General features: G+C 36.4%; 1 non-coding gene across 1 annotated transcript; it reads right to left on the reverse strand.

The window, feature by feature from the left end:
• Positions 1-22,179: 22,179 nt before the first annotated feature.
• TRNAK-UUU (transfer RNA lysine (anticodon UUU)) lies at positions 22,180-22,252 on the reverse strand. Its single transcript has one exon. It is a non-coding gene; the product is annotated as a tRNA-Lys (tRNA).
• Positions 22,253-22,693: the final 441 nt, after the last annotated feature.

A 22,693-nucleotide genomic window follows, 5' to 3' on the forward strand; every position in this document is an offset into this window, starting at 1 on the left:
TTGGTAAGTGTTAGTATATGTTACAAACTAGACAACGGAAGCAAAGGAATATGAAATGAGTTAAATAAAAACTGTTAAATAAATTATTAAATTTTATACATCCACTTGATATTTTACAAGAAACAAAACATATCTTAACAGAATTATTTAATAGGTAAATATATACAATACATATTATAGTTGCAGAGTTAATAATACTGAACTATATAGGTTAAACTAAGAATAGTCATTATTAAATTAGAAAGAATTATTATTTTATTGTTCACTTTCAACCAAATATAATCATTATTAAATATCATGGTTTACTAAATCCCACAAATTTACAGGAAAGATGTCATAACACAGGTGCTGAGACATGGTACGTACAACTCCAGCATTCCATAAGCCGAAAAAAAGCACTTCTACCTACATTACTATCATATCATATGAGCTCATGCTCAGCTGAAGCGTTCCCCCCCTCGTGTATACCTAATATTTATCTTTACTGTAATGCGACCACGTTAACCATATGGAGTGTTAGTAACTGCCAATAGTTCCAACACGTAGTCAAGCCATAAAAAAAAAAAAAAAAAAAAAAAAAAAAAAAAAAAAAAAAAAAGCACCATAAGCACACTCTGCTGAAAAATGAACCGCCATTATGAAGTTTGCTGCTTCAGTAATTATGTTTGACACATGCACATTACAAAAACGCGCGATTACGAAATATCGGCGATCAAGAATCACACTACAAAATACGACATATCATCAAGATAGTACGTCCATCTTTTGCGCAAGCCACACAATTTCTCCAAGACCTCGTAAATCGCCAAATTTAGTCGCGGGTTGCGCTTCCTAGGGAGGAAGTGAAAGTACGCTTCCCGGCTGTCACCTTGATCACATCCGGAGGAGTAGGGACGACTTGCAGAAATTTAATGTTGATGCGTGTATAATTGTCAAGAAAAAGCTGGTTGTAGCGCCTCATTTCACAAATTAGAATTTCTACATATTTTTATTTTTGAAATTGAGATTGATTTTTAAAAATTTAGCATATTTATCAAGCGTAATAAACGTTCCAAATAATTATAAAGCTATTGCATGTTTTCAGGGATGGATATTTTTTTAGTTTTTCCTATGCTGTAAGGAAATTTGTAACTACTTCTTTTAGAAAATAATATCTTAAATCTGAACTAATAGAAAATTTCAAACAAGCAATTTTCTCTTGCAATTTTTATGCTTTTTATTGGTGTAAAGAAGTAAAAAATACTAAAATATTTAAAAACGAATTTTTGAAAGTTTTGTTTAAAATTCTAAATTGTGCTGCTTTTTTTAAATTATAAATGAGTATTATAGCACAATTCCTATAAAGAAATTTTATTTCAATTATATTTCATAATACATCATAGTAATAAACACTTTTGACTCCTTAAAAATTTTTATACATTTAATTCTAATATTAAAAATGTATTTAACCGTAATAATTAATTTTTCTTGTATTTTATAGTGATTATTTTTTATAATTTATTTTTTGTTCTGCATAAGATTTTTTTTATTTACTGTTAATTTAATTTATTAGCCCAAAAGGGGCAGTATCCTAGAAAGGCTGTTAGTTTCGAAGCGGCATTTTGCGCTGTTTTACTATAAATGTCCATGTGTCCTTGCAAATTGTTGTTACCAAATATTATCGCCCTGTATTATATTTAAAGAAATTAAATAATGAAGAATCTGTATGAATACATGTATGTTTCTCGCACTAAAACGACATTATCTAGAGCCATCAAATTTTGCATAAAATGTATGTGGTTTACGGGCGAAGAACATGATATTCAATAAATATAGGTAACACACAGAACGTTAAAAAAAAGGTTCCTTTTGGACGTAATATAAAATCTAGATTTTATTTTACCTTTCCCCCTCCCCCCTTCATTACACTCAGAAAATTTTATGCTCCGAATTTTATAAATTACTAAAATAAATATTTCACTTTAATGTTAATAAGTTACATTTAATGTTAATAAGTTATAATCAAATAAATGATTGTTTTGCAATGTTATTATAGTTTTGAAAATCACTGCCTGGAAATGGTCATTAAATTAAAAAAAATATGAGATCTTGTTTAATTTTACCTTATTTATTTCAAAGCGCCACGTACTATCAATCTTATTTAATTTTACGTTATTTGTACGCAAAATTAAGTTCATAAATTGTGTGCCTAGAGTTTTTACCGTTTTACGAAAGTAAAGATGTTTGTACAAGAATTACGCGTGAAAAAAATATGCGAAATGCAGTAAAAAGTGCATTAATGAGATATATTAAATCCTATTTGGAAAAAACTGTGGCTTTCATAATCTCATCGCTATACAACGTATCACATTTAATAATTAAAAAGAGTTATGTGATACAAACGCCATAGGTTTCAATATTAAAGTAAACCAGATCGTCCCTACTCTTTCTTGCCGACATGTCGGTGACGCGTGACCCGCCCATTGGGTTAGTCCATCTCTTATAAGGTGCATGCTTATTCCCGCTCGTTTATGGACGTCACACAGCTCCGCCTTCTCAACTTTGTTGATGCAGCCTGTTCTACGCTTTTACCAAATTATTTATTAAAGGTGAAATAGCTAAAGTTTTCCGGTATTGTTTTTAAAATTACATCCTTTTAACCTTAATCATTTCTTAATATTTCTTTCTCTTAAAATCGTGTATAATAGTCGTAAATTTATTCCTATTATCCACGATTTCTGGTGAAATCAAAATGGCCGCCATTTTTTGAAACACGGAGTTTCGTCGAAAATCTGGATGGCAACCATTTTTCAAAACAACGTATTTCATGTGCTTTGGCGCCAAAACAAATTCGCCGAACTTTGAAGGTGGGCTATACTGAAGCTGTTCCAAGGACAGTTCTAAATCTCCTGTTCTACTGGGCCGATTGACAAATTCAAATTGCGTTTCTCAAATGTCTCGAAAGCACGACTTAGGATATATATTAGATTTATATATAGCATTGTTCTAACATAATAATTTATTTCCTAAACAATATTGATTAGTTGATTATATTATCTCCTAAGTTTAATTAAAGTAGAAATATTTTAAAAGAGTGAATCCATATTAGAAAGTTATATTTTGAAAGATGTTTTGAAGTAACTTGAAAGTAAAATGTTAGGCTTTAGTGTAGAATTAGGTGTCTCTTCGATTGGCGATAATTTTTTAAAACATTTTGGCGATGGAACCTCACTTCTGGTTACCACGATAGTTTTAGCTTTGTTTTAGCTTCCCGATTTTATTTAAATAAAAATAGATTGATGTGTACACAGATCTTGTGCAATTCTTTGACTTCTTATTTTGGTTTTGTGTAGCGGCCATCTTGAAATTGTGCCTTCCTGGCGCCGATCTTGACGTCAAAAAAGAATCGCCAATAAAAAAGGGGCACCCAATTGTAAACTTTTACCAAATGTTAAATCATCATGAAGAACAAAATTTCAATTGCAAAAGGAAAAATTAAATTAAATGCATAGAAAAATTCAAAAATTTCGAACTTCCTAATATATGCCAACCCTTCTATTGTGCAGGATCAGAAAAAAGTCACTTCGTTCCTATCTTTTTACATTGTGCATGAGCGGAAAAAAATGCACTTCGTTCCTACTTCCAAGTTATTTTAACAAAGTGACTAAACCACCTTTGATGTCATTATCGCTTTTAACAAATATGCCAACTTTCAAAACGCGCCAATATATAAATTCACGTATATCTTCGGAAGTTTTGAATAAAAAACTGTAATTCTTTACAGGTACGCTTAGAATACATCTATTTTAGGATGATAGTAAAAACTTTATAGATTATAATTCAAAATGCTTTTCGAAAAATTTATAAAAATTATTTAACAAATAAATGATAAATGGACGAATTTTATTTGGAATGGACCTAAATTTCAAAATGTGAAAGGAAGAATCAATTAAGTTTAATTAAAAAAAAGAGATATTAATAAACATATACTATCAAATTCAATTAACATTGAGGAGGTAAAATTTTGAGAGCTAATTTTTGGAAAACTGCTTTTGCGATTTTTACAAAACTTGGCAGGAGTAATTTTAGTCGTAGAATTGAAACATGGAAAAAAATTGTCATGTCATTTCAGAAAAAGTCCGGTTTTGTGTCAAAATACCTATATTAGAACAATACTATATATAAATCTAATGCATATCCGAAGTCAGGCTGTCGAGACATGAAAAACTTAAGTTGAATTTCGTCAATCAGCTCAGTAGAATGGGAGATATAGAACTGTTTCTTTTTTTTCCCAGCTGTGTAAATGCGCATGTGTAAGCATGGCTGTACGAGCAATCAGAATAAGTTAAGAACACTAGATATGCTAGATAGCATATGCATCCGTGGAATAATACAATTCTATCATTTCTAGCTGCTTTAATTTCATTAAAAAAAATTGATAGAAAAGAGAGCTCAGTGAAAGAACATGTCACCCCTAAATTTTTATTTGAAAATAAAAGAGTAAACATGTCAGTCATTTGATAACCGATAGGAAATAGATCCTCTTTTTGACATATTTCTGATTTCTTTTAATTGAAAATGTAATTATAAAAAAATTCTACCTACTTAGGGGATTTTTTTAGATAGATGCTTTCCTCTCCCCCCCCATCCGCTTCCTACAAATAGATACAGGTCAAGCAAGGGGAAACCTGTGTATCCCCGTTGGAACTTACTGTTTCCTCCCAGGCCCACCAGCGGCCGAGCGGTAAAGTCGCTGAACACTGGTAGTTCGGTCTGAGGTTCGAATCCCGCGAACGGGCTGGCTGCATGAGTGTTTTCGTGGTTTTCCCCATGTGTAACGTATATACGAGCCAGTTCCCTCTAGAAAGTTCTCCACGAAGGCATCCTTCCCCTTAGGCTGATAGCCCTAGTGTGCTTTGCCATAATTGAATACACACACACACACATACTGTTTCCTCCCAATTTTGAAAAACAGCGCCTCGAACTCCCCTTTTTCTACTACCCACTCGAGAGGACGTTCAGCTGGCCATGTATTTGGAGGATCCCCTTGCCGCACAGATTTCTGCACTTACAAACATCCATGCCTTCTCCAGTAGTGAAAGCCGAACTTATCAGTAAGGAAATCAGCAACACTAAAAAACCTTCTTATCCAGTGATTAGAACTGTTTGTCCACCCCTGTTTTAAGTTTACTAATCGAGTAGTTTCAGTTTACCATATTCATACATACATATTAGTTGCATACAAGAGTCGCCCAATTCCCCTGCGAGTGTCACATACAGCTTGCTAGCTGTACTATGACCACACTTGATATAAAGTATACAGGGTGATTAAAAACTAGACGAACATACTTCTAGGAGAGGTAGAGTACACATAGATGACTCGAAATCCCATAGCAACGCTGGGTGGGAAATGCCACTCTGACGATATAGGAGGTTGTTAGGTATATTACGGGCTGAATGCATTGCAAATCAAATTACACTCTTTTGCAAAAAAATCGAAGCACGATGAAGGAAGTGGTTGTTTTTGATGAAATTGAATACATGTATAGCTCATACGCAGTTAATAAAATTATTAAAAAATCAAGATCATAGTACCTGCTCATGGCTCACAATCACCCAGTGAGTGTTCACATTAGTAGTTGGTTGAACTGCCACTGCCGGCAATGCATGCTTCAATTCGTCGAGGCAAGGAGTGGTAGAGGTTCCTAATGTCATCCTGCGAAAATTGATGTGGAAACAACAAATACCAGCATAGACTATGCAATGGACCATCAGTGATATGGGTTTCAGAACCAAAGGCTCACTTGTGGACCATTGTTTGCAGCACAGCACAAAGCTTTATGCCCTGCCTGGGCCCACCATTGGATGCTTGATGACTGGAAGAATGCTGCCAGGTCTGATGAATCTCGTTTCCAGCTGTATCGAGTGGATAGACATGTACTGGAATGGAGATAACCTCATGAAGTCATGTACCCTATGTGTCAATAGGGGATTGTTGCAGATTCTGTCATGGTGTATGAAGCGTGATATGTCTAGATACAACTCTGTTGGGTGACGGATACGTAAACACCCAATCACGTTCATTATGCATTCTGACAGACTTGGACATGTCCAGCAGGATAATGTGACACCTCACATATTGAGAGTTGCTACTGGGTGGCTCCAGGAATACGCTTCCGACATGTCTATAGACACCTAGATCCCCAGACATGAACATATCCGAGATGCCTTGCAATGTGCTGTTCAGCTTTCTGAACAGCACATTGAATTGGTGGAGATCCTTTGATCTACACCAATTTGCACTTCTATGGATTGCCCTGCAGGATTCATCCTGTGAATTGTTGTTCCGTTAAATTTTATCTTGCTTCTATTGCACACTGAGACAATAGCCTGAACTGTATTAGTTATTTATTGCAAACTTTAAGTCTCAGTATCAACAAAATCTATTTTTAGCATATGGAAAGAAATTTTTGGTAAATTTTTCCTTATCAACATTTTTAGCGCGTTTAACTTTGTGGAATCATCGTCAAGCGTAATGTCAACATAAAATGTTTCCATACTTTGTTATTCAATTACCAATTTATAAAAATTGTTTAGGCATAGTTGCATGAGTCATTACTCAAGTTTTCATGTGTTTATAAACAAATTGTGATGAAAGAATATAATAAATAATGATTCCCCAGGTTGGCATCAGGGATATAGAGCTTTAGTAGTTGTAAAATGTTTCTATGTAGAAATTTTCGGTTTCAGATGTATGACAAGCAGATATGCAACTACAAAGCCAGAGTATTGACCACACAAATTTAGCCTAAAATAATTGCTTCTTCAATAATGGGGTATTTTATTTAGAGTAAAATTGAAAGTGAAATTATCCACGTTTTCTTACAGGGGGAAAAAATTTTTTTGTTGGTAGCTTTTTAAGGTCTGGATTTTAGATCATCCAGATATCGGACATTGTACTTTATTGCCTTAGGATCAACATGAATATGAGCTACTTTCCTTTAAAAGATGCTTTGTAATGGCTCTCTTCATAAGTAGACAGACATAACGCATTTTATAATCTATACCAACGAACTACTTGAGAATGCTTTAATTTACTATTGGTAATTAAACATACAAATTGCTGAAATAGGTTCATTTCATAAATTCCAGAAAATATTTCATTAAGTGTTCAGTTTTATATGTAAAAATACAGAAAATACCATTCCAAATATGTACCTTCAAAAATTTTCATTGCATTTGGTAGCCAAATTCAGATAGTAGCTTTTCACACAATTAAACATTCTTACATTGATTTGCATTAACTAGAAAGCATAAAGCTGAATCTACAGCAAATGAATTAATTCAAAACATGGCTAAAGCAATTAAAAAAAAAAAAAAAAAAAAAAAAACCAAAGGATTTTGCATTATATGATGAAATGCACTCCTTCCCTACATACATTTACAGGGTTCGTACACATTTCTGCACATATACTTTTAAAAACAAAAATTTAAGGTCAAGGCTAGATTTAGACTTGATGAGACCTGCAGCTCTTTGAGATATAATGCCCTTTATAAGATAAGGGATATCTGACAATTTGTTATGAAGCAGCCAAGAAAGTGGGGCCCTAAGCTATAACTAGTGTAGCTTATACGTAAATATGGCACCATTTTAAGACACAGAACAAAATTACACCTTTAGAAGAGACTGCTCAAAATGGTTCAGTTGATAAGAGGGGGGGGGGACTAATTTAATGCCATGTGAAGGCTTTCGTACTTATTTTAACTTAAAAAAAGTAAACATTTAAAGCCTGGGCTGAATTTTTTACTAAAGATACTAAAGACATATAACATATAACCTCTTAGGTACACTGCGCCAAAAAAAAAAAAAAAAAAAAAAAAAAAGGAAGAGGACAGTTCTATATCTCCAATTCTAGCGGGCCGATTGACGAAATTCAACTCTCGTTTTTCATGCCTCGAAAGCGCGACGTAGGATATGTACTATTAGATTCATATATAGCACTTATCTAATATAGGTATTTTGACACAAAATCGGACTTTTTCTGAAATAACATACCAATATTTTTCCATATTTTGATTCTACGACTCAAATTACGCCAAACTACCAAGTTTTGTAAAAATCGCACGAGTAGTTTTTAAAAAATTAGCTCTCAAAATTTTAGCTTCTCAATGTTAATTGAGTTTGGTATATATTTATCAATCTCTTTTTATATTATTAAACTTATTTGATTCTTCCTTTCACATTTCGAAATTTAGGTTTTTCCAAATAAAATTCACCCATTTTTTATGATTTATTTTTAAAATTTGTACTTTTAAATATTTTTAATTTTCAAAAACATTTTGAATTATAATCTATAAAATTTTCACTATCACGTTAAAGTAGAAGTATTTCTAAGCATACCTGCAAAAAACTACAGTTTTTTATTCAAAATTTTCGAAGATATATGCGAATTTATATATTGGCGCATTTTGAAATTTGGCACATTTGTTGAAAGTGATAAAACATCAAATGTGGTTAGACACTTTGCTAAAATTATTTGTAAGTAGAAACAATGTCACTTCTTTTCCGCTCATGCACAATGTAAAAAGATAGGAACAAGGTGCCTTTTTTCCCGCTCCGGCATAATGGAAGAGAAAGGAAAATTGTTTGCCATATATTAAGAAGTTCACTAAGTGAATTTATTTTGGCACAAACAGAAAAATTGCGCCAAGATAAATTTTTGAATTTCTCTGTAAATTTCGCACCAAATTTTACAAAATTTAATACTTAGGCATAGTTTGAGAATAATTATAACATAAATTGTCAGATATCCCTTATCTTATAAAGGGCATTATAACCATTTTGAGCAGTCTCTTCTAAAGGTGTAATTTTGTTCTGTGTCTTAAAATGGTGCCATATTTACGTATAAGCTACACTAGTTATAGCTTAGGGCCCCACTTTCTTGGCTGCTTCATAACAAATTGTCAGGTATCCCTTATCTTATAAAGAGCATTATATCTCAAAGAGCTGCAGGTCTCATCAAGTCTAAATCTAGCCTTGACCTTAAATTTTTGTTTTTAAAAGTATATGTAAATATTTACTGTTTACAAAGTTGGGAAGTTTTAGGAAATAGAATCATGTTTTTTTGGGTCTAAATATCTCTTTGCATGTTTTTATCTTGTGGTCATGCATTATTTATATCTTCACAACACTCATCTAGGACATTAGTCAGTTATTGAAAAATTATTTGAACAAATTATTTGAACAAAAAATGCTTTGGGTGACGAACTCTCAATTCGTCAACATATGATTTTCAAAGGTGTTTTGAGGTAATCTGTGCCTTATGATTAACAATCGGAAATTTATAGACATATCATTTTAAAATTTTCCATTCTTTAGCCCTCATTAGCAAAGCCTGATTGCAAGACCGGAAATTATGGCCAAATTGAGTTGCAGACTGAAACTTCGAGCGTTTTGACACTTTGGAATTTTTTGTTTTCTATGTGAAACCATAGGCTAGGAAGTGAACTTTGGAAAGCGGGGAAGTTATTAGAAGACTGTAAAAATGGTATCAGCAAGAAAGAACGCTAACATCTTCAGAAGTAGTAACAAATGAAGATTGTGAAAGAAATATCTTCAAAAAGAAGAGGATGAACAAAATATAATCTTAGTTCAGTTCTCTGATTCTCAAAATTGAATAAAATGCAAAATTTTCTGATAACGGAATCGCCATGATAAAGCAGTAGCAAGCTACAGCATAAGCATTTTCAATACCAATGATCTTACTTTAAAAACATTTTAAAACTTCAGCGACAAATCACATTCGACAAATTTCGAGAGAAATAAAGTCCTAATGTGTTTTTAACAAACTTGAATGATGCAGAAAGAAAAGATAAAAAATTATGTCTTTTAGAGATTTAAATGTTATGACCCTAAGTTACTTAATGTTATCATGGAAGGTAATTACGCATCCAGACTGCTTGTGTCTAATTGTGGACTATCTAATTGTGCTTTCTTAGTTTTATTAAAATATAACAATAATGTATGCGATACATTAGAACCGAAGTTCTTGGTGACTGCAGACGAACGAACTAACATTTTTTCCCGCCTAATTGGCGGCTTTCAAATATGAAGTACAAGATCGCCAAGTTTGGCGCAATTATAATTGAAGGCAGCAGCACAGACAAAGACACCTTCCTTGTAATTTTCCATGCTAAGCGGTTCACTCTTCTTTCGGTTATGGGCATTTTAAAGTTTTCATATATTTTATCTGTTTTAATATTAGCTTCATTTTTTTGTTTTGTTTTTGTTTTATATGTACTGATTTCGATTTGTTTTGGGCTGTGAACCTGTTACAAAGTACTGCTATTAAATTTAGATTGGTCCAGGAAACAATTAATTCATTTTACATAATTTCTTATGGAGAAAATTGTTTCGTTTCAACGAACAGCCATCAGGAACGAATGGAATTCATGAACGATATTTAAAGGATCCGTTCTGTCGAGGTCCTTTTTAATAAAAAAATCATCTCTCTTTTTTTTCATAACAAAATCAAGATGAAAAATTAGAAGAGATCGAAGTGGGATTGAATATATGACAAGCTTACAATTATCACACATAGAAATAAAAAAACATTAAAAGATTACAATGCAAATTAATTTTTTTTTAAATCGTAATGTAAGAAGCAATTTACTTTGGGAACATGTCTATCCGATTTTATGACTGTTTCCTAGAGAGTTAAATAGCAGATTTAAACTGTTGAACTAACTATACGTCTCTGTTTGGTTTGGGTTCAGGCAAGTCTGAATCTGAAAGCAAACAGGCTAGTTGTACAAGATCGAATTGTCGATTTAAAGCTTTTATTTCGTTTGGGAAGTTTGTCCTCTATGGTGGCGACTTGTACATACTTGAGTACGGCTGGCTTTAATTGTTTGATACGTATACACATGTACTCTATTGTCATACACTTGTACACATGACGCTTACTTCCAACTAGTCTTTCTTGACTTCGTCACTCCATCGGTCTGGGTCAGATGATGTTAAATTCGTAACTTGACTTACGACCGGATTAAGCAGTTTGTAGTTCCCTTTGACCCAGGAACAATATTGGCAGCTTGTCTTCTAGACAGGGCTTCGGCGTTTCCATGTGATCCCTTCTGATGACGGATAAGTGATGTCATATTCCTGGAGTCTTCTATCTGACTATGTGGTCTTCTGGGTTCTTGAAATTTAAAAGCCAGATCAACAATGCATGACCTGCACGGAGCAGGAATTTCCTGCGGTAGAGGTAATGATGGAAATGTTTTATGGCGAGCAAACACTTTCCAGGTAACACAGTAATTCCTCCCCGGTTTAGATAGACACACATGTTACGACATGTTCATGACCCTTTGTTTCTTGGGACAAAAAAGTACCGATATTCTCAATCCTCGAATCTGTGTCAAGAATAAATAGTTTGTCGAGCTAAGGGAACGTCATGATTGTCGCAGATGTTAAAGCTTCTTTCGGTTTCGGTATGTTAAACCTCCCTTTTTTGTTAAATACATTCTCACATTCTTTTGTCCACAAGAACTTTAGCTTGCTCTCTGTCAGCTTGTAAAGGGGCCTTGCGATGGAAGAAAAGTCCTTCAGAAATCTCCTATAGTTAAGTGCAAAACCCCAGGAAACTTCTCAGCTAATGGACATTTTCGGGACATCTCGAGTCTTTGATTGCTCTCTCTCTCTCTCTCTTTTTTTTTTTTTTTTTTTTTTTTTTGTATCCGTATACGTAACTTCGGCAGAGATAGAGATGAATGTCCAAGGTAGATCAATTCCATGTGGGAACAATTTACATTTGGTGGGACTTAATTTTAGATAAGCTTCCTTCAATTTTTGAAGCACCCTCCTAATATTAATTCAGAAGTCAAACAACAAAATATTTTTCTCTAATATTTTCTAAATGCACTTCAAACTCTTCCCAACGGTGATGATGTCATCCAGGTATAATATAGGCTTCTTAAGCTGCGTTCAGACGTGGGCGTAAAGCGCATAGAGGCATAGTCATAAGGACATAAAATACGGGACATCCGTTCACACCTGCGAGACGGGTGTCTAAGCTGTGGCCAATGAGAGAAGCTAAATTTGCGCATACGTGAATGTGTCTACACCTTTCGCGCGCTGTTTTCTAGCTCAATTCATTTCTCGCGCTCGCTCTGCTCGTTTTCGTTATTTTGTGTCATGGCTTTTTTAGCTCAACACAAAGTTTTACTGGTTCTTTATCTGCCCTTCTTATAAGCCAAGAGGCAACGGAAGAAGGTAAAAAAAAGAAAAATAACGAAATGGTCTAGAGATATTTTTTTGAAAGACCAATACTTGGTTGGCACATATCTTTCTGTGCAGTATGGAATATTTCTGCATTGTACTGTAGTACTCTCTATACTATAAACATGCACATGCCTATTTATATACTATATAGAACCTTCTTCAATTTTTATATATAATTTATCTTAGGAGAAATACGATATTCTAAATATGCCTAATTAAAAAAAGTCTTGAGGATAACTAACAGATAGCCTGTATATAATTTTTTTCTGTTTTGCAGGTGTAAAAGCAGTTAAGCTAAAAACAATACTTACCATACATTATTATTATTATTATTATTTTAATTTTTAATCAAAACGAACATGTTTCTGTGACAGTGAAACATGTGTGCTTAGCACTCCTTATTCACTGTCCCTGTCGAACACTATAGTAGTTTGCTGCACTACCAGGACCAATTATCACTAGTACTAGTATCCCACAACTGGTCACAATGACCAGCAACCACAACTAGTACAATACTAGGAAACGTTCACTCAACAATGTATTTTATGCTCAATCATTAAATACATTTTCCTGTCTCGCCAACTGTTTGTATACATCTATTTTTAATAATTTGCATGTATAAGCCGAACCCCTGAATTTAATTTCAACATATGCTGTCATTTCTATTTATGGCCAAATCTCAAAAGTAATTTCACATTGACAAATTTAGGTACCCAAGTCTTCAAATACATCAAAATTATAAACATTCATACCTTATCCAGGAATTTCTACCAAAGAAATAGCATGAATCATTAAAAGTAAATTCCTTTCATGGAGAACGTAATTAAAAAACAACAGAACTTCAACAGAACACAAAACTGTCTAGACTGTTGACTGTTGTTTTAAGGATATTTCACTACGTTTTTTCTTTCTTGGAATTCATAAGAACATTTTCTCAAAAGATTAATCTTTTATTACTTATACAAAGCTTACACCATTGAATTGACTATTGTGACTATTCTTAAATAAGTGAAAATAATTTTTTCTTTTTTCTTAAAGTAATATTTTTACTGTTAAAAAAACAGCAGATTCTTGATATTGATTTGATGTTTTAGTAAAATTAATTCATGAAGTTTGTTTGGAAAGAAAATCAGCATTTGAAGCAAATAGCAAAACAATATTTCCAGCTTTTTAATAAATTTATTGTTAAATACAAAAATAATTAAACAGGAAAAAATTTATAGTAATAATTTTTTAAAAAAATTATAGACAGAAAGAAAGTAATATTAATAATTTACACAGAAAAAATAAAATTTTTGCAAGCATGCATTTTTTTAAAGAATTTTCATAATAAAATGAAAAATATTGGATGGGATCAATCATCTACAGGATCATACACAGCGTGCATAATCCTGAGCTTAACTTTCGCTTTACGAGTTTTATCCATATTTTTCAATATAAATTGAAAAACTCATTAAAAATGCATGTCATCATCGAAGATTTCTTGCGAGATCAACTCTTTATTTCGTTCGGATACGATTACAACTCATTATTTCGTTCGGATACGATTACAACTCATTATTCCGTTCGGATACGATGTGTTCCATATTAAAAAAACGTCGCCTTCGATGTGACAGCGAAATCGTCTAAAGAAAGCCGCTTCATTTTAGCTTCGCTCTGATTGGTCGACGCTTATCCCAAACTCGGCGTAAAGTTGAAAACTTGGAACCCTATGCCCCGAGCCCTAAACCAGATTCTGTGACGTAGCAGTGACTGGTTGCCTTGGCAACGGAGCTCGGCTTTAACCACTTATGCCCTTTACGCCCTCGTCTGAACGGGGCCTTAGTCTCCATGAGACGTTCGAATGTTGCCGGCACATAATCCAAACGGCCAAATTCCGTGTCCGGTAGTAAATGCCGTCTTTTCTCGGTCATCAGGGTGTAACTCTACCTACCAATATCCAAGCTTTAAATAAAAAGTTGAAAACCATTTAGTCCAGAGTATCCTCAATTCTAGGAAGAGGGTAGCTGTCTGTTCGTAACCTCGTTCAGCCGCCGCTAGTTAACATAACATCTATAGTTGAGCTGTCTTTCTTTGTGACCAAGCCGATGGGAGAGACCCAAGGTCTTGCCGAAGGAGTTTTAGAAGTTTTTCCAAGGGCCAGAAGGACCCAAGAACTTTTAGAAGTTTTTCTTTCCCCTCCTTTTTAACAATTAGTCGACGTCTTGGGTATTGCTTGTTTGGTGGATGATCTCCCGTATCAATTCTATGCTAAGCCAAATTAGCTCGACCTACGTAAGAAGATGAGCGGGAGAAAGCATCTTCAAATTCTTGAGTGACATACTCTGCAGCATTTCTTTCTTTATCGTCTAGTTGCGCATTCTGCAAGAACTCCGATTTTAGGCTCTTCGGAGAGACAGATTTTGGAGGATTACTATTTCATTTAACGCAGGTCACTGGAATACACGCTGCAACCAATTCAGCTTTCCTAATGTTTCGTCGTATCATTTACATTGGCAACTCTAACCGAGATGACGGTCATCAGGTAGGTTGGCGAGTGTCGAGGCTACTAGTATTCCTTTCGGGCTGTGATGGTTCTTGTGATATTCCATGATACCGTACCGGAAATTTCAGTTTTTCAGCTATGGAAGTAAAATTTCTATTCTTCCTGGTACTGTGATAGGGTCTTCAAGTATTATTTGGTGAACCGATTTAACGGCTTTAAATTCTAAAGAAAAATTGTGTTTTCTTAGAAAGTGTAATCCAAATATGCAAAGATCAGTAATATTTGCTACATATGCCGTGTGATAGTAGGCGGCACTCCCAAACGTGATGATAACGTTTAACTTTCCATCATTTTCGATATTATCAACGGACACAGCCCGGGGGTTAAACAAGGGCGACGTCCATATGAGTTTACCTTTCGGTTGTTGAGCCAAATCTTTTCAGATGATGGTAACGTTGGCTCCAGTATCAGTGGTCATATTGCAAGGAATTCCATTGATATGTCCCTCAAGCAAGTCTATTACTGCCGCCGCTGTCTGGAGAAATCTGAAGTGCTTTAAAATGGGGCTTCTCAATATCTCTCATCCCCGCCCTGCGAGATGGTTACTAATTAATTTCCCTCCTTTTTGTTGTGAGCGGTCTTAGCTTCGTGCCTTGTGGTGTTTCGCTGACGATGCCATTTTCGTAGTTTGTGTTAAGTCTAGGAAGATGCTTCAAAACAACTGTAACGAGACAATCTCCCTTTTCGCCAATCTCTGTGCAGAGAAAAAACTAAAAATCTCAGAAGCAAAGCCGAAATACATTGTGTACCATAACTTTAGTTAAAAACTTGTGCATTGCAATGGAAGGCAGAACGATCAAGAGGGTAAAGTAGTTGAAACTTCTCGGAATGGTTTTGGATGAAGACTTTTCCTGGATTCCACACCTCAAACAGCAGCGACGAAAAGCCCATCACATAGCTAACGGCCTGCGGAAAATGCAAGGTGCAAACTGGGGCTTATGCCCTCACATTTTAAAGATATTATACCAGACAGTTGTGGAAAAAATATTAACATATGGGATGGCAATCTGGGCCGTTCCAATGATCATCGGGAAGGAGCGGATCCTCTACAGCGCGCAGATGCCTTTTGCACTAGCAATAACAAGAGCCTATCGCACAACTTCGACTGTGTCTGCCTTGGTGCTGGCAGGACTCGCTCCACTTCCACTAAGGGCAGTCCAGGAAGCAGTTGTCTCAACAGTTCCACAGCTTAGGGCAAGCATCACACGTGAAGATGTAGACTATGACCCTCTAAACTATTAAACCAAAAGCTCAAGACTAGCCATTCACCCATCCCAGTATGGCCTGGGAGTAGAAGTCTTCTATAATCCGGTTCTCACCCCAAGTGTTGAAGGTAATTTTCCCACAATCTTTACAGATGGTTCGAAGATAGAAGAGGAAGTTGGGATCGCCTTTGTAGCCTACGGAAAAGGTGCAGTCATAGACACATGGAAAGGCCATCTTAGCCCTAGAAATTTTGTTTTCCAGGCCGAAGCTATGTCAATACAGCAAGCAATCGCATGGTCAATTCAGAAAAGAAACAGACAGGTTACCATTTTCTCCAACAGCTTATCGGCAATTCAAGCCATAAAAATTCCAACATATCCAGCACCACTAATTACGGATGTGCGGAATTTATTAAGGAGTGCAAATACAACAAGAATACGCATTTCCTGGGTAAAAGCTCATGCTAGTACCCAGGGCAATGACTGCGCGGATGCCTTGGCTAAGGAGGTGGCACAAAGTATCAACGCAATCCAAATTGCAATCCCGCTTCCTAAATCCCATCTGAAAAAAAAATAACGACAGCAACAGTATTAAAGGTGTGGCAAGAGGACTGGGCAACGACACAGAAAAGCCGAAGGACCTACGAATTTGTTCATAAAGTAAGCACAGATCGGCTTATTTCAGGCCCTTTTCTTACGAGATTCATTACCAGACATGGCCCTTTCCCTTTTTACTTTGCGGAAAGAGGTCTAAGCAGAACAGATATCTGCATATGTGGCGACAGAGGACATCCAGACCACTACCCCACCAAGTGCCCCTTGACTAAGGACTGGCACATTAAGTTGCCTACAACGGAGGTAGCCGCTTTCAAACGCTTCCTGATTAAGCAGCCCTCATTGCTTAAAAAATTGAATAGTATCATGACGAAACTAGAGGCACTGGGGCAGGACCTTTGCCGTCCAGAATAATAGTAGTATGTTTGCCTTGGAATCTGCTGACATTCTTGTGCACTAGTGATACCCACAAAGTGTTCTAGCCACAGCCTTGTATACATGAAAGCTCTTTCTCACTTTAAAGCATAGCACTACTTCCATTTGTAACAATGCAGATAGTAACCCCTATACAAGTCACCGTGCATAATTAGTGTAGCTACTCCATACAATGTGAAATGTGTATTGCAACATAATAGTAAAGGATAGTTGCAGGGTTCTGACAACACCCGAGTAGTCTTAGAAAGCCGTCCGGGTGTCCAGCCCTGTTGTTACCTGTTACCTACCCTGTGGTGTTCTTCAATTCTTTCGTACGTGGCCTTAACTTCCGTATTTCCAGCGCTTTAGAGTCGGTTTGTTGTCTCTCCTATTCCGCTTTAGGGTATTGACTTTATGGAAAGCGAAACTTTATGGAAATATTCATAGGTCTTCCTGTTTTGTTCGGTAGAGTCCCATTCCCATTGCCACTGGTGCTGAGCTGCTGTCCTTGTCACTTTTTTAAGGTGAGACCACGGGAGTTTGGTAATTACGCATTGTGCATCTATATTGTGAGCTGCTTCTTTTGCTAGCCTGTCGGCTTCCTCATTACCTTGAATGTCGGCATGTGCCTTTATCCAAGATATGAGGATATTCATTGTCGACGAACGCTCCTTCAGCGTGTCCTGAATCTCCGCTATGATAGGAGAAGGATGTCTGGGATTTCGTAAGGCATATATGACCGAGAGGCTGTCTGTAAGAATATTAACAGTGGATCCTACTGGGGGGCTTGTTAACTCGATAGCTTTACGAATCGCAATTGCTTCAGCCTGGAAAACTGAATTATTCTGTCCCATATGACCTTTCCATGTTATCAGCGTTTCCTTGTTCTTAGTTACTATAAGGCCACAGCCTACTTGTCCGTCAACTTTTGAACCATCCGTATAAACGTAATAATGATCCTTTATGTCAGAGTCATCTTTCCATGATGTGTGGGCCAAGACTCCTTTTCCGTAGTTAGACGAATGGATGACATTTACTGGCCTTATTTTTTCATGGAGGCTGTGCTGAGAGGTGGTGTGTGCTACAACCCCTTTTCCAGGGTGTGAAGGATGGGTTGCATTTATGAGACGTTTTGTTTCATACTCCTCTGGGTCATAGCATAGCGGTCCAAAAGTAGTGCAGAGATGTAATTGGAGAACAGTCGTTACTGCTGCTTCTTGTGCTGCTCTAATATGTAATGGCAAAAGTCCCGCCAGTATTGTGGCTGCCGCTGTCGATGTTGTACGGTATCCTTTTGTAATAGCCAGAGCCAAGGGGCGTTGTATACTACTGAGCAATTTCCTTTTCCTTTCGTTCATTGGAGTTGCCCAGATTGCCGCTCCATAGAGGGCCATTTTTTCCACGACGGACTGATAGAGGATTTTTAGGATATGTGGTCTAAGACCCCAGTCTGAGCCTTGAAGCCTCTTTAAGGTATTTGCAATTGCGTGTGTCCTCGCGCGGACTGCTCTGAGATGAGGCAGCCAGGAGACTTTTCATCGATTATAAGCCCCAGCAGTTTTAGTTCCCGAGTTCGTTTGATTGTACGGCCCTTTAGTTTCAAAACTGGATTTCTTGCAAGAGTTTGACCTGGTTTGTGTACGATCAATTACTTTGACTTTTGCTCCGAGATGGTAAGTTTCTTGCCTTCACAGAGCCATACAAATTTTGCTATGGTCTCATTACTGTTACTTTCCAGCTGGTCTCTCGATTTGCCTCTGATGATAAATGTCGCATCATCAGCAAAAGCAATCACCTTTGTGTGGGTTGGCCACAGTGCTTTGAGAATGGAATTAAAAGTTGCATTCCATAGGTCAGGACCTGCACATGAACCCTGAGGGCAACCCCTGGTCTGCTTTCTCTCAACAACTCCTCCGTCATGCACTGCTACAAGAGTGCGATCAGAGAGATAACTTTTGCACACCTGCAGTAGATTATCAGGGATCTGAGCGTCGTGAAGTGCTTCCAGGATTGCTGGCCACCACAGGGAATCGAACGCACTTTTCAGATCCAGACTGAGTACGGCTACATGGTTGTTAGAGTCATACGCGTCATAAATTCACTTTTGTATGGCACTAAGAGCTTGGATAGTTGAGCGCTGCTCTCGAAAACCATACTGAGAGTCCGTGATCTCACCCTTAATCTCCAAGTAGTGCTTTATTCTCTGAACTAAAAGTTTCTCATAAATTTTCCCTATGGCGGTCAGGAGACAGATGGGCCGGAATGAGGCTGGATCGTTCGGGTCCTTTTCTTTCTTTTGGAAAAGAATAACTTGCCCTGTCTTAAAGGGCTTGGGAAAGGCGTTGGAGTGAGTACAATTGACGCAATTTGCAATGCTTTCGGAGCACTCCTGAGTAAGGTGGCCCTTCCCGCACTTTGCACAGGCTGATGGATATTTGCAAATTCGACTTAAATGACCAAAGGCCTGACAGTGATAACAACGCGTCACTTTATGAAATTCTCGAAAGAAGCACGATGCGAAACCAATATAGACTCTCTTCAGGTCCTTCAATAATTGTGCCTGTTCTCTAGACACCTCAACAAGCCAGTTGCACGTACCGTGTGTTCTGGGTCTTGAATTATTTTTGAATGCATTTGGTTTTTGAATTTGAAATTTTTCATGTCTTTATGTTGGCATTATTCTTGTATTGTATTTCTATCGCGTTGCCAGCAAACCTGATGTAGAGTTTTTATATTACTTGGAGTGGTTTTGTTTTTAAACCAAATTTATGTTTTGTATTGTAGTAATATCTTAGGTTCAGTGTATTTTATGATAATATTGTTCAGTTATCAAAGTTATTGGTTCTTAATTCTGAATTCATATGAAGAAATTTTATTTGGCAGTTTATTATTGTCTTAGTTTATCTTTATGATTTGTCTAAATTGAATGGTTCTTCTTGATATTGTGAATCTAATTGAAATTAATTGTGTATAATACAGTAATGGATGTATTATATTTTGTTTGTTTGTACCATACTTTTTATTTAAATTAGTTGGACTCAAATTTGAAAGTATTTCGTATTTTCAGTACAAATTATGAAAGTATACTCGGTTTATTGTTTGAATGCTATAGGTACTACTTGTAACATGCTTTCTTTAGGGTTTATTAATGACTATGTTACTTATGTCCTTGTGATCTTGAAGGCCTTGTATGCCACTGTAAACTTATTTTGCTTAGTGGTAATAAATAGCTTCTGGAAGCAGGGGCTTTAATCCCTGTAAGGCAGATATCATGTCAGCTAGGTAATGGTGCCCCTGTTTTCTGGTTAACGGTCTCTACGGATTGCTTGCTGGGGTGCCTCGAATATCGTGGCGTACACTAAAATGCTTTTTAAAGCTTTGCCATTCGCAGGGCTTTCTGTACCCCAGGATCCCGGATGCTATCGATGAAGTACTGCAGGGAGAGTATTTACCTTGTTTATATTCGGCAGTACGAAAACGCGAAATGAAACAGCCTTTTAACAACCATGGCGAGCTCCTGGTGGTTTCCGTAGGCTTCCTGTTGGCAAGATTGGAAATTTTAACTGAAACATGTCTTTGGGGACAAGCACTTTGGGGACAAGTGTTAAGAAACATGTAGTCTCTTAACACTTGTCCCCAAAGTGCAGCTGCAATGTGTCGGTTAGAGCTTCGAAGTCTAGTTTCTGGTTTTCGGGAAGAGTTTGAAGGATATCTACTGCGTTTGCTCTAAGGAAAACGGCACGATGGCATGCCTTTAACTTCGGAATCCCATCCATTTGCGTTTGCCACTATAGAGAACTGTGTCTTATACATTTTCCAGGAGATCTTTCCGTCATATATGGATAGCGTTAGAGAAGGTCTGGATGACAAATGTTCGAATTTAAATACATTATAATTCTTAGAAGCTATCGTTGTGGATTTCTTTGAATTCCTTTTAAATTAAACTTTTAAATTCCTTGGCTACAGCAGCAAAAACTTTGTCGTCATTTTATTGCTTGACAGTAGAAGCTCTTTCTTCGATTTGTTGTGGGACAGCAGAAACTGTTTTTTCGATTTGTTATTCGACAGCATAAACTCTTTCTTGAATTTCTCCAACCATGTCTATTCTCCAACCATGTCTATTCTCCATCCATGTCTATTTCTCCAACCATGTCATGTCTTGAATTTCTACAACCATTCTATGCCTTTCTTAGCCTCAAATTTCTTTTCTATTACGGCAGTAATTTCTCTTTTTATTTCTTCTTGCCCTGCTTCAACTTTTATTGAACGGATTTGACGGCCCCTTGCATCTTTTCTTGGCACGCCTCCACTTTTTCTTGAGCTGATTTGACGACTCCTTCCAACTTTTCTTGATCCGCTTTCATTTCTTCTTATTACTCTTCCGTCTTTTCTTGAACATTTTTAACTTTTCATTAACGGAGTTGACGATCCCTTCCATCTTTTATTGGAATGCAGCAAAAGCTGTCACCAACTGTCTTGTTTCTCTTCCATCGCTCTTGTAACTAGCATTCAACCACACTCTTGACACCAAAAATTGTTGCATGCGTTACTGCCAATCTAGCAATAGTTTCGGCAACTAATTTTTATTTCCGAATTTGGCGAGAAATTGCCAAAAGTCACCAAACTCGGCGACCATTTGGCGATATTTTGGTGCGGTCCTCGTATAACTGCAAGTAGTATTACGACTGACTAAATGTATTTGATCCCATTTTGTAACTATAACCGTATTCGGCCCTCATATGTCTTCCAGTAATTACGAGAAGTGGAACGTACTAAAGATTTCTAGGCGGCCGGGGGGGCGAAAGCCCGGATAGAGCATATTTTTTCAGTTGTTAGTTCGGAGCGACTTTGGTATATCGAGATACCCGTGAGATTTTCGCCATTTAAATGTCCTGTGCATTGTGTTGTGTTTGGAATGTAACTATTGATTGTGTACTGTGATGCTGAGAAGAGCTCTATGAGTGCTTTTGTGGAAAGTTCCAGAACTATAAAGTGCTTCTTTCGGTAAAAATAAATTTTATCAAGTTATCATCGGTTCTATGTGCATTCAGTATTTAGTATTGGGGATTAGGAGACTCATTCGCCAAATCCTGATGGTGGAGAATGATCATCCACCATCTTTTTTATTTAGGGCCCTTAGGTTATTTCAAGTTAAGATATTAGGTTATTTCGAAGCAGGAGAGATGAAAAATAAACAATGTCCTCGCCGGGACTCGAACCACGGACCTCTCGAATAAACGCCGAGCGTGCTGACCGCTACACCACGAAGGCATGCTAAGAAGGTGGGAGAAATACCTTATACACTTAACTGACGAAACTTCGTTTTTATTGTTCAAACTGGGCTTTGCATGAGAAAGTCGAAATTAGGGGCATAAATTTCATTCCTGTTGCATCACTCACTTTGCGCTAGCTTGCGCATTATCCCTTTTGAAATTCATACGCTTTGATTCCCTACATCCATGTGCATTACGATATACTGATAATTAAATACTGCTGTACGAATATGTGTACTTTTTTAACTTTCAGTGGGTAAAAATAGGTTTTTAATTTTATCGAATCCGAATCTTGAATGTTTATCGAGTCTTTTATACAAGAAGAATAACATAATGAAGAAAGGAAAAAAGTAAATTATATGACTTTAGAAGTTTTTAAGTTAAAATGTAAAATTTGAGGAGAAAATAAACTTAAGAATACAGTATACAAAATACATCT

Source organism: Stegodyphus dumicola, chromosome 1 (genome assembly GCF_044657685.1).
Source record: "Stegodyphus dumicola isolate Sdum_Otavi_A_Nest chromosome 1, ASM4465768v1".
NCBI classification, from domain to species: Eukaryota; Metazoa; Arthropoda; class Arachnida; order Araneae; family Eresidae; genus Stegodyphus; species Stegodyphus dumicola.